Source organism: Enoplosus armatus, chromosome 3, assembly GCF_043641665.1.
Source record: "Enoplosus armatus isolate fEnoArm2 chromosome 3, fEnoArm2.hap1, whole genome shotgun sequence".
Classification (NCBI taxonomy): domain Eukaryota; kingdom Metazoa; phylum Chordata; class Actinopteri; order Centrarchiformes; family Enoplosidae; genus Enoplosus; species Enoplosus armatus.
The window spans coordinates 16,814,716-16,826,043 of NC_092182.1; positions in this window are offsets into that span (position 1 = coordinate 16,814,716).

Genomic DNA, 11,328 nt, shown 5'->3' on the forward strand with positions numbered 1-11,328 from the left:
AGTTGTGGTGAACATTGAGATTGAGGCTGTCAATTCAGTTGTTCCTGTGGGTGTTACCATCGCAGCCGATGTAGATTGTAGCTCTGTTGGTGAGGACATCATTGTGGTAGATGTTTCCTCGCTTGTCAATGGAACCTGAGTTGTGTTGGTACTTGATGGTGTTGTTTCAGGTATGTGTTCAGGAGTTGTTTGAGTGAAATCAGTAGTCATTGGACTGATTGTATACCGTGAACTTGGTGAGACCTCTGTATTTGTGGAAGAACTGATTGTTGTTGTGGGATGATCAGTGTTGGCGGTTATTGTTACTCCAGTTGTAGTCAACATTGAGGTTGAGGTTGTCAATTCAGTTGTTCCTGTGCGTGTTACTATCGTAGCCGAGGTGGATTGTTGCTCTGTTGGTGAGGACATCATTGTTGTAGATGTTTCCTGGCTTGTTAATGGAACCTGAGTTGTGCTGGTACTTGATGGTGTTGTTTCAGTTATGTGTTCAGGAGTTGTTTGAGTGAAATGAGTAGTCATTGGATTGATTGTAGATTGTGAACTTGGTGAGACCTCTGCATTTGTGGAAGAACTGATGGTTGTTGTGGGATGATCAGTGTTGGTGGATATTGTTACTCCAGTTGTGGTGAACATTGAGGTTGAGGCTGTCAATTCAGTTGTTCCTGTGGGTATTAACATCGTAGCTGAGGTGGATTGTTGCTCTGTTGGTGAGGACATCATTGTTGTAGATGTTTCCTTGCTTGTTAATGGAACCTGAGTTGTGCTGGTACTTGATGGTGTTGTTTCAGTCTCGTCTTCAGGAGTTGTTTGAGTGAAATGAGTAGTCATTAGAGTCAGTGTAGATTGTGAACCTGGTGAGACCTCTGTATTTGAGGACGAACTGATGGTTGTTGTGGGATGATCAGTGTGGGTGGTTATTGTTACTCCAGTTGTGGTGAACATTGAGGTTGAGGCTGTCAATTCAGTTGTTCCTGTGGGTGTTACTATCGTAGCCGAGGTGGATTGTTGCTCTGTTGTTGAGGACATCATTGTTGTAGATGTTTCCTTGCTTGTTAGTGGAAGCTCAGTTGTGCTGGTACTTGATGGTGTTGTTTCAGTTATGTGTTCAGGAGTTGTTTGAGTGAAATGAGTAGTCATTGGAGTGAGTGTAGATTGTGAACTTGGTGAGACCTCTGTATCTGTGGAAGAACTGATGGTTGTTGTGGGATGATCAGTGTGGGTGGTTATTGTTACTCCAGTTGTGGTAAACATTGAGGTTGAGGCTGTCAGTTCAGTTGTTCCTGTGGGTGTTAACATCGTAGCCGAGGTGGATTGTTGCTCTGTTGGTGAGGACATCATTGTTGTAGATGTTTCCTGGCTTGTTAATGGAACCTGAGTTGTGCTGGTACTTGATGGTGTTGTTTCAGTCTCGTCTTCAGGAGTTATTTGAGTGAAATGAGTAGTCATTAGAGTCAGTGTAGATTGTGAACTTGGTGAGACCTCTGTATTTGTGGAAGAACTGATGGTTGTTGTGGGATGATCAGTGTTGGTGGATATTGTTACTCCAGTTGTGGTCAACATTGAGGTTGAGGCTGTCAGTTCAGTTGTTCCTGTGGGTGTTAACATCGTAGCCGAGGTGGATTGTTGCTCTGTTGGTGAGGACATCATTGTTGTAGATGTTTCCTGGCTTGTTAATGGAAGCTCAGTTGTGCTGGTAGTTGATGGTGTTGTTTCAGTCTCGTCTTCAGGAGTTGTTTGAGTGAAATGAGTAGTCATTAGAGTCAGTGTAGATTGTGAACTTGGTGAGACCTCTGTATTTGTGGAAGAACTGATGGTTGTTGTGGGATGATCAGTGTTGATGATTATTGTTACTCCAGTTGTTGAGAACATTGAGGTTGAGGCAGTCAATTCAGTTGTTCCTGTGGGTGTTACCATCGTAGCCGAGGTGGATTGTTGCTCTGTGGATTGTTGCTCTGTGGCTGAGGACATAATTGTTGTAGATGTTTCCTGGCTTGTTAAAGGAACCAGAGTTGTAGTTGTACTTGATGGTGTTGTTTCAGTCTCGTCTTCAGGAGTTGTTTGAGTGAAATGAGTAGTCATTGGAGTGATGGTAGATTGTGAACTTGGTGAGACATCTGTATTTGTGGAAGAACTGATGGTTGTTGTGGGATGATCAGTGTTGCTAGATATTGTTACTCCAGTTGTGGTGAACATTGAGATTGAGGATGTCAATTCAGTTGTTCCTGTGGGTGTTACCATCGCAGCCGATGTAGATTGTAGCTCTGTTGGTGAGGACATCATTGTTGTAGATGTTTCCTGGCTTGTCAATGGAACCTGAGTTGTGTTGGTACTTGATGGTGTTGTTTCAGGTATGTGTTCAGCAGTTGTTTGAGTGAAATCAGTAGTCATTGTACTGATTGTAGACCGTGAACTTGGTGAGACCTCTGTATTTGTGGAAGAACTGATCGTTGTTGTGGGATGATCAGTGTTGGTGGTTATTGTTACTCCAGTTGTGGTCAACATTGAGGTTGAGGCTGTCAATTCAGTTGTTCCTGTGGGTTTTACTATCGTAGCCGAGGTGGATTGTTGCTCTGTTGGTGAGGACATCATTGTTGTAGATGTTTCCTGGCTTGTTAGTGGAAGCTCAGTTGTGCTGGTACTTGATGGTGTTGTTTCAGTTATGTGTTCAGGAGTTGTTTGAGTGAAATGAGTAGTCATTGGAGTGAGTGTAGATTGTGAACTTGGTGAGACCTCTGTATCTGTGGAAGAACTGATGGTTGTTGTGGGATGATCAGTGTGGGTGGTTATTGTTACTCCAGTTGTGGTCAACATTGAGGTTGAGGCTGTCAGTTCAGTTGTTCCTGTGGGTGTTAACATCGTAGCCGAGGTGGATTGTTGCTCTGTTGGTGAGGACATCATTGTTGTAGATGTTTCCTGGCTTGTTAATGGAAGCTCAGTTGTGATGGTAGTTGATGGTGTTGTTTCACTTATGTGTTCAGGAGTTGTTTGAGTGAAATGAGTAGTCATTGGAGTGATTGGAGATTGTGAACTTGGTGAGACCTCTGTATTTGTGGAAGAACTGATGGTTGTTGTGGGATGATCAGTGTTGGTGGATATTGTTACTCCAGTTGTGGTGAACATTGAGGTTGAGGCTGTCAATTCAGTTGTTCCTGTGGGTGTTAACATCGTAGCCGAGGTGGATTGTTGCTCTGTTGGTGAGGACATCATTGTTGTAGATGTTTCCTGGCTTGTTAGTGGAAGCTCAGTTGTGCTGGTACTTGATGGTGTTGTTTCAGTTATGTGTTCAGGAGTTGTTTGAGTGAAATGAGTAGTCATTGGAGTGAGTGTAGATTGTGAACTTGGTGAGACCTCTGTATCTGTGGAAGAACTGATGGTTGTTTTGGGATGATCAGTGTGGGTGGTTATTGTTACTCCAGTTGTGGTCAACATTGAGGTTGAGGCTGTCAGTTCAGTTGTTCCTGTGGGTGTTAACATCGTAGCCGAGGTGGATTGTTGCTCTGTTGGTGAGGACATCATTGTTGTAGATGTTTCCTGGCTTGTTAATGGAAGCTCAGTTGTGCTGGTAGTTGATGGTGTTGTTTCACTTATGTGTTCAGGAGTTGTTTGAGTGAAATGAGTAGTCATTGGAGTGATTGGAGATTGTGAACTTGGTGAGACCTCTGTATTTGTGGAAGAACTGATGGTTGTTGTGGGATGATCAGTGTTGGTGGATATTGTTACTCCAGTTGTGGAGAACACTGAGGTTGAGGCTGTCAATTCAGTTGTTCCTGTGGGTGTTAACATCGTAGCTGAGGTGGATTGTTGCTCTGTTGGTGAGGACATCATTGTTGTAGATGTTTCCTGGCTTGTTAATGGAACCTGAGTCGTGCTGGTACTTGATGGTGTTGTTTCAGTCTCGTCTTCAGGAGTTGTTTGAGTGAAATGAGTAGTCATTAGAGTCAGTGTAGATTGTGAACTTGGTGAGACCTCTGTATTTGTGGAAGAACTGATGGTTGTTGTGGGATGATCAGTGTGGGTGATTATTGTTACTCCAGTTGTTGAGAACATTGAGGTTGAGGCAGTCAATTCAGTTGTTCCTGTGGGTGTTACCATCGTAGCCGAGGTGGATTGTTGCTCTGTGGATTGTTGCTCTGTGGCTGAGGACATAATTGTTGTAGATGTTTCCTGGCTTGTTAATGGAACCAGAGTTGTAGTGGTACTTGATGGTGTTGTTTCAGTCTCGTCTTCAGGAGTTGTTTGAGTGAAATGAGTAGTCATTGGAGTGATGGTAGATTGTGAACTTGGTGAGACATCTGTATTTGTGGAAGAAATGATGGTTGTTGTGGGATGATCAGTGTTGGTAGATATTGTTACTCCAGTTGTGGTGAACATTGAGGTTGAGGCTGTCAATTCAGTTGTTCCTGTGGATGTTACTATCGTAGCCGAGGTGGATTGTTGCTCTGTTGGTGAGGACATCATTGTTGTAGATGTTTCCTGGCTTGTTAATGGAACCTGAGTTGTGCTGGTACTTGATGGTGTTATTTCAGTCTGGTCTTCAGGAGTTGTTTGAGTGAAATGAGTAGTCATTGGAGTGATGGTAGATTGTGAACTTGGTGAGACATCTGTATTTGTGGAAGAAATGATGGTTGTTGTGGGATGATCAGTGTTGGTAGATATTGTTACTCCAGTTGTGGTGAACATTGAGGTTGAGGCTGTCAATTCAGTTGTTCCTGTGGGTGTTACTATCGTAGCCGAGGTGGATTGTTGCTCTGTTGGTGAGGACATCATTGTTGTAGATGTTTCCTGGCTTGTTAGTGGAAGCTCAGTTGTGCTGGTACTTGATGGTGTTGTTTCAGTTATGTGTTCAGGAGTTGTTTGAGTGAAACGAGTAGTCATTGGAGTGATTGTAGATTGTGAACTTGGTGAGACCTCTGCATTTGTGGAAGAACTGATGGTTGTTGTGGGATGATCAGTGTTGGTGGATATTGTTACTCCAGTTGTGGAGAACACTGAGGTTGAGGCTGTCAATTCAGTTGTTCCTGTGGGTGTTAACATCGTAGCTGAGGTGGATTGTTGCTCTGTTGGTGAGGACATCATTGTTGTAGATGTTTCCTGGCTTGTTAATGGAACCTGAGTCGTGCTGGTACTTGATGGTGTTGTTTCAGTCTCGTCTTCAGGAGTTGTTTGAGTGAAATGAGTAGTCATTAGAGTCAGTGTAGATTGTGAACTTGGTGAGACCTCTGTATTTGTGGAAGAACTGATGGTTGTTGTGGGATGATCCGTGTGGGTGATTATTGTTACTCCAGTTGTGGAGAACATTGAGGTTGAGGCAGTCAATTCAGTTGTTCCTGTGGGTGTTACCATCGTAGCCGAGGTGGATTGTTGCTCTGTGGATTGTTGCTCTGTGGCTGAGGACATAATTGTTGTAGATGTTTCCTGGCTTGTTAATGGAACCAGAGTTGTAGTGGTACTTGATGGTGTTGTTTCAGTCTCGTCTTCAGGAGTTGTTTGAGTGAAATGAGTAGTCATTGGAGTGATGGTAGATTGTGAACTTGGTGAGACCTCTGTATTTGTGGAAGAACTCATGGTTGTTGTGGGATGATCAGTGTTGGTGGATATTGTTACTCCAGTTGTGGTGAACATTGAGGTTGAGGCTGTCAATTCAGTTGTTCCTGTGGGTGTTAACATCGTAGCCGAGGTGGATTGTTGCTCTGTTGGTGAGGACATCATTGTTGTAGATGTTTCCTGGCTTGTTAATGGAACCTGAGTTGTGCTGGTACTTGATGGTGTTGTTTCAGTCTGGTCTTCAGGAGTTGTTTGAGTGAAATGAGTAGTCATTGGAGTGATGGTAGATTGTGAACTTGGTGAGACATCTGTATTTGTGGAAGAAATGATGGTTGTTGTGGGATGATCAGTGTTGGTAGATATTGTTACTCCAGTTGTGGTGAACATTGAGGTTGAGGTTGTCAATTCAGTTGTTCCTGTGGGTGTTACTATCGTAGCCGAGGTGGATTGTTGCTCTGTTGGTGAGGACATCATTGTTGTAGATGTTTCCTGGCTTGTTAGTGGAAGCTCAGTTGTGCTGTTACTTGATGGTGTTGTTTCAGTTATGTGTTCAGGAGTTGTTTGAGTGAAACGAGTAGTCATTGGAGTGATTGTAGATTGTGAACTTGGTGAGACCTCTGCATTTGTGGAAGAACTGATGGTTGTTGTGGGATGATCAGTGTTGGTGGATATTGTTACTCCAGTTGTGGAGAACACTGAGGTTGAGGCTGTCAATTCAGTTGTTCCTGTGGGTGTTAACATCGTAGCTGAGGTGGATTGTTGCTCTGTTGGTGAGGACATCATTGTTGTAGATGTTTCCTGGCTTGTTAATGGAACCTGAGTCGTGCTGGTACTTGATGGTGTTGTTTCAGTCTCGTCTTCAGGAGTTGTTTGAGTGAAATGAGTAGTCATTAGAGTCAGTGTAGATTGTGAACTTGGTGAGACCTCTGTATTTTTGGAAGAACTGATGGTTGTTGTGGGATGATCAGTGTGGGTGATTATTGTTACTCCAGTTGTGGAGAACATTGAGGTTGAGGCAGTCAATTCAGTTGTTCCTGTGGGTGTTACCATCGTAGCCGAGGTGGATTGTTGCTCTGTGGATTGTTGCTCTGTGGCTGAGGACATAATTGTTGTAGATGTTTCCTGGCTTGTTAATGGAACCAGAGTTGTAGTGGTACTTGATGGTGTTGTTTCAGTCTCGTCTTCAGGAGTTGTTTGAGTGAAATGAGTAGTCATTGGAGTGATGGTAGATTGTGAACTTGGTGAGACATCTGTATTTGTGGAAGAACTGATGGTTGTTGTGGGATGATCAGTGTTGCTAGACATTGTTACTCCAGTTGTGGTGAACATTGAGATTGAGGCTGTCAATTCAGTTGTTCCTGTGGGTGTTACCATCGCAGCCGATGTAGATTGTAGCTCTGTTGGTGAGGACATCATTGTGGTAGATGTTTCCTCGCTTGTCAATGGAACCTGAGTTGTGTTGGTACTTGATGGTGTTGTTTCAGGTATGTGTTCAGGAGTTGTTTGAGTGAAATCAGTAGTCATTGGACTGATTGTAGACCGTGAACTTGGTGAGACCTCTGTATTTGTGGAAGAACTGATTGTTGTTGTGGGATGATCAGTGTTGGCGGTTATTGTTACTCCAGTTGTGGTCAACATTGAGGTTGAGGCTGTCAATTCAGTTGTTCCTGTGCGTGTTACTATCGTAGCCGAGGTGGATTGTTGCTCTGTTGGTGAGGACATCATTGTTGTAGATGTTTCCTGGCTTGTTAATGGAACCTGAGTTGTGCTGGTACTTGATGGTGTTGTTTCAGTTATGTGTTCAGGAGTTGTTTGAGTGAAATGAGTAGTCATTGGATTGATTGTAGATTGTGAACTTGGTGAGACCTCTGCATTTGTGGAAGAACTGATGGTTGTTGTGGGATGATCAGTGTTGGTGGATATTGTTACTCCAGTTGTGGTGAACATTGAGTTTGAGGCTGTCAATTCAGTTGTTCCTGTGGGTATTAACATCGTAGCTGAGGTGGATTGTTGCTCTGTTGGTGAGGACATCATTGTTGTAGATGTTTCCTTGCTTGTTAATGGAACCTGAGTTGTGCTGGTACTTGATGGTGTTGTTTCAGTCTCGTCTTCAGGAGTTGTTTGAGTGAAATGAGTAGTCATTAGAGTCAGTGTAGATTGTGAACCTGGTGAGACCTCTGTATTTGAGGACGAACTGATGGTTGTTGTGGGATGATCAGTGTGGGTGGTTATTGTTACTCCAGTTGTGGTCAACATTGAGGTTGAGGCTGTCAGTTCAGTTGTTCCTGTGGGTGTTAACATCGTAGCCGAGGTGGATTGTTGCTCTGTTGGTGAGGACATCATTGTTGTAGATGTTTCCTGGCTTGTTAATGGAAGCTCAGTTGTGCTGGTAGTTGATGGTGTTGTTTCAGTCTCGTCTTCAGGAGTTGTTTGAGTGAAATGAGTAGTCATTAGAGTCAGTGTAGATTGTGAACTTGGTGAGACCTCTGTATTTGTGGAAGAACTGATGGTTGTTGTGGGATGATCAGTGTTGATGATTATTGTTACTCCAGTTGTGGAGAACATTGAGGTTGAGGCAGTCAATTCAGTTGTTCCTGTGGGTGTTACCATCGTAGCCGAGGTGGATTGTTGCTCTGTGGATTGTTGCTCTGTGGCTGAGGACATAATTGTTGTAGATGTTTCCTGGCTTGTTAAAGGAACCAGAGTTGTAGTTGTACTTGATGGTGTTGTTTCAGTCTCATCTTCAGGAGTTGTTTGAGTGAAATGAGTAGTCATTGGAGTGATGGTAGATTGTGAACTTGGTGAGACATCTGTATTTGTGGAAGAACTGATGGTTGTTGTGGGATGATCAGTGTTGCTAGATATTGTTACTCCGGTTGTGGTGAACATTGAGATTGAGGATGTCAATTCAGTTGTTCCTGTGGGTGTTACCATCGCAGCCGATGTAGATTGTAGCTCTGTTGGTGAGGACATCATTGTTGTAGATGTTTCCTGGCTTGTCAATGGAACCTGAGTTGTGTTGGTACTTGATGGTGTTGTTTCAGGTATGTGTTCAGCAGTTGTTTGAGTGAAATCAGTAGTCATTGTACTGATTGTAGACCGTGAACTTGGTGAGACCTCTGTATTTGTGGAAGAACTGATCGTTGTTGTGGGATGATCAGTGTTGGTGGTTATTGTTACTCCAGTTGTGGTCAACATTGAGGTTGAGGCTGTCAATTCAGTTGTTCCTGTGGGTGTTACTATCGTAGCCGAGGTGGATTGTTGCTCTGTTGGTGAGGACATCATTGTTGTAGATGTTTCCTGGCTTGTTAATGGAAGCTCAGTTGTGCTGGTAGTTGATGGTGTTGTTTCACTTATGTGTTCAGGAGTTGTTTGAGTGAAATGAGTAGTCATTGGAGTGATTGGAGATTGTGAACTTGGTGAGACCTCTGTATCTGTGGAAGAACTGATGGTTGTTGTGGGATGATCAGTGTGGGTGGTTATTGTTACTCCAGTTGTGGTCAACATTGAGGTTGAGGCTGTCAGTTCAGTTGTTCCTGTGGGTGTTAACATCGTAGCCGAGGTGGATTGTTGCTCTGTTGGTGAGGACATCATTGTTGTAGATGTTTCCTGGCTTGTTAATGGAAGCTCAGTTGTGCTGGTAGTTGATGGTGTTGTTTCACTTATGTGTTCAGGAGTTGTTTGAGTGAAATGAGTAGTCATTGGAGTGATTGGAGATTGTGAACTTGGTGAGACCTCTGTATTTGTGGAAGAACTGATGGTTGTTGTGGGATGATCAGTGTTGGTGGATATTGTTACTCCAGTTGTGGTGAACATTGAGGTTGAGGCTGTCAATTCAGTTGTTCCTGTGGGTGTTAACATCGTAGCCGAGGTGGATTGTTGCTCTGTTGGTGAGGACATCATTGTTGTAGATGTTTCCTGGCTTGTTAGTGGAAGCTCAGTTGTGCTGGTACTTGATGGTGTTGTTTCAGTTATGTGTTCAGGAGTTGTTTGAGTGAAATGAGTAGTCATTGGAGTGAGTGTAGATTGTGAACTTGGTGAGACCTCTGTATCTGTGGAAGAACTGATGGTTGTTGTGGGATGATCAGTGTGGGTGGTTATTGTTACTCCAGTTGTGGTCAACATTGAGGTTGAGGCTGTCAGTTCAGTTGTTCCTGTGGGTGTTAACATCGTAGCCGAGGTGGATCGTTGCTCTGTTGGTGAGGACATCATTGTTGTAGATGTTTCCTGGCTTGTTAATGGAAGCTCAGTTGTGCTGGTAGTTGATGGTGTTGTTTCACTTATGTGTTCAGGAGTTGTTTGAGTGAAATGAGTAGTCATTGGAGTGATTGGAGATTGTGAACTTGGTGAGACCTCTGTATTTGTGGAAGAACTGATGGTTGTTGTGGGATGATCAGTGTTGGTGGATATTGTTACTCCAGTTGTGGTGAACATTGAGGTTGAGGCTGTCAATTCAGTTGTTCCTGTGGGTGTTAACATCGTAGCCGAGGTGGATTGTTGCTCTGTTGGTGAGGACATCATTGTTGTAGATGTTTCCTGGCTTGTTAATGGAACCTGAGTTGTGCTGGTACTTGATGGTGTTGTTTCAGTCTCGTCTTCAGGAGTTGTTTGAGTGAAATGAGTAGTCATTAGAGTCAGTGTAGATTGTGAACTTGGTGAGACCTCTGTATTTGTGGAAGAACTGATGGTTGTTGTGGGATGATCAGTGTTGATGATTATTGTTACTCCAGTTGTGGAGAACATTGAGGTTGAGGCAGTCAATTCAGTTGTTCCTGTGGGTGTTACCATCGTAGCCGAGGTGGATTGTTGCTCTGTGGATTGTTGCTCTGTGGCTGAGGACATAATTGTTGTAGATGTTTCCTGGCTTGTTAAAGGAACCAGAGTTGTAGTTGTACTTGATGGTGTTGTTTCAGTCTCGTCTTCAGGAGTTGTTTGAGTGAAATGAGTAGTCATTGGAGTGATGGTAGATTGTGAACTTGGTGAGACATCTGTATTTGTGGAAGAACTGATGGTTGTTGTGGGATGATCAGTGTTGCTAGATATTGTTACTCCAGTTGTGGTGAACATTGAGATTGAGGATGTCAATTCAGTTGTTCCTGTGGGTGTTACCATCGCAGCCGATGTAGATTGTAGCTCTGTTGGTGAGGACATCATTGTTGTAGATGTTTCCTGGCTTGTCAATGGAACCTGAGTTGTGTTGGTACTTGATGGTGTTGTTTCAGGTATGTGTTCAGCAGTTGTTTGAGTGAAATGAGTAGTCATTGGAGTGAGTGTAGATTGTGAACTTGGTGAGACCTCTGTTTCTGTGGAAGAACTGATGGTTGTTGTGGGATGATCAGTGTGGGTGGTTATTGTTACTCCAGTTGTGGTCAACATTGAGGTTGAGGCTGTCAATTCAGTTGTTCCTGTGGGTGTTACTATCGTAGCCGATGTGGACTGTTGCTCTGTGGCTGGGGACATCATTGTTGTAGATGTTTCCTGGCTTGTTAGTGGAAGCTCAGTTGTGCTGGTTCTTGATGGTGTTGTTTCTGTTATGTGTTCAGGAGTTGTTTGAGTGAAATGAGTAGTCATTGGATTGATTGTAGATTGTGAACTTGGTGAGACCTCTGCATTTGTGGAAGAACTGATGGTTGTTGTGGGATGATCAGTGTTGGTGGATATTGTTACTCCAGTTGTGGTGAACATTGAGGTTGAGGCTGTCAATTCAGTTGTTCCTGTGGGTATTAACATCGTAGCTGAGGTGGATTGTTGCTCTGTTGGTGAGGACATCATTGTTGTAGATGT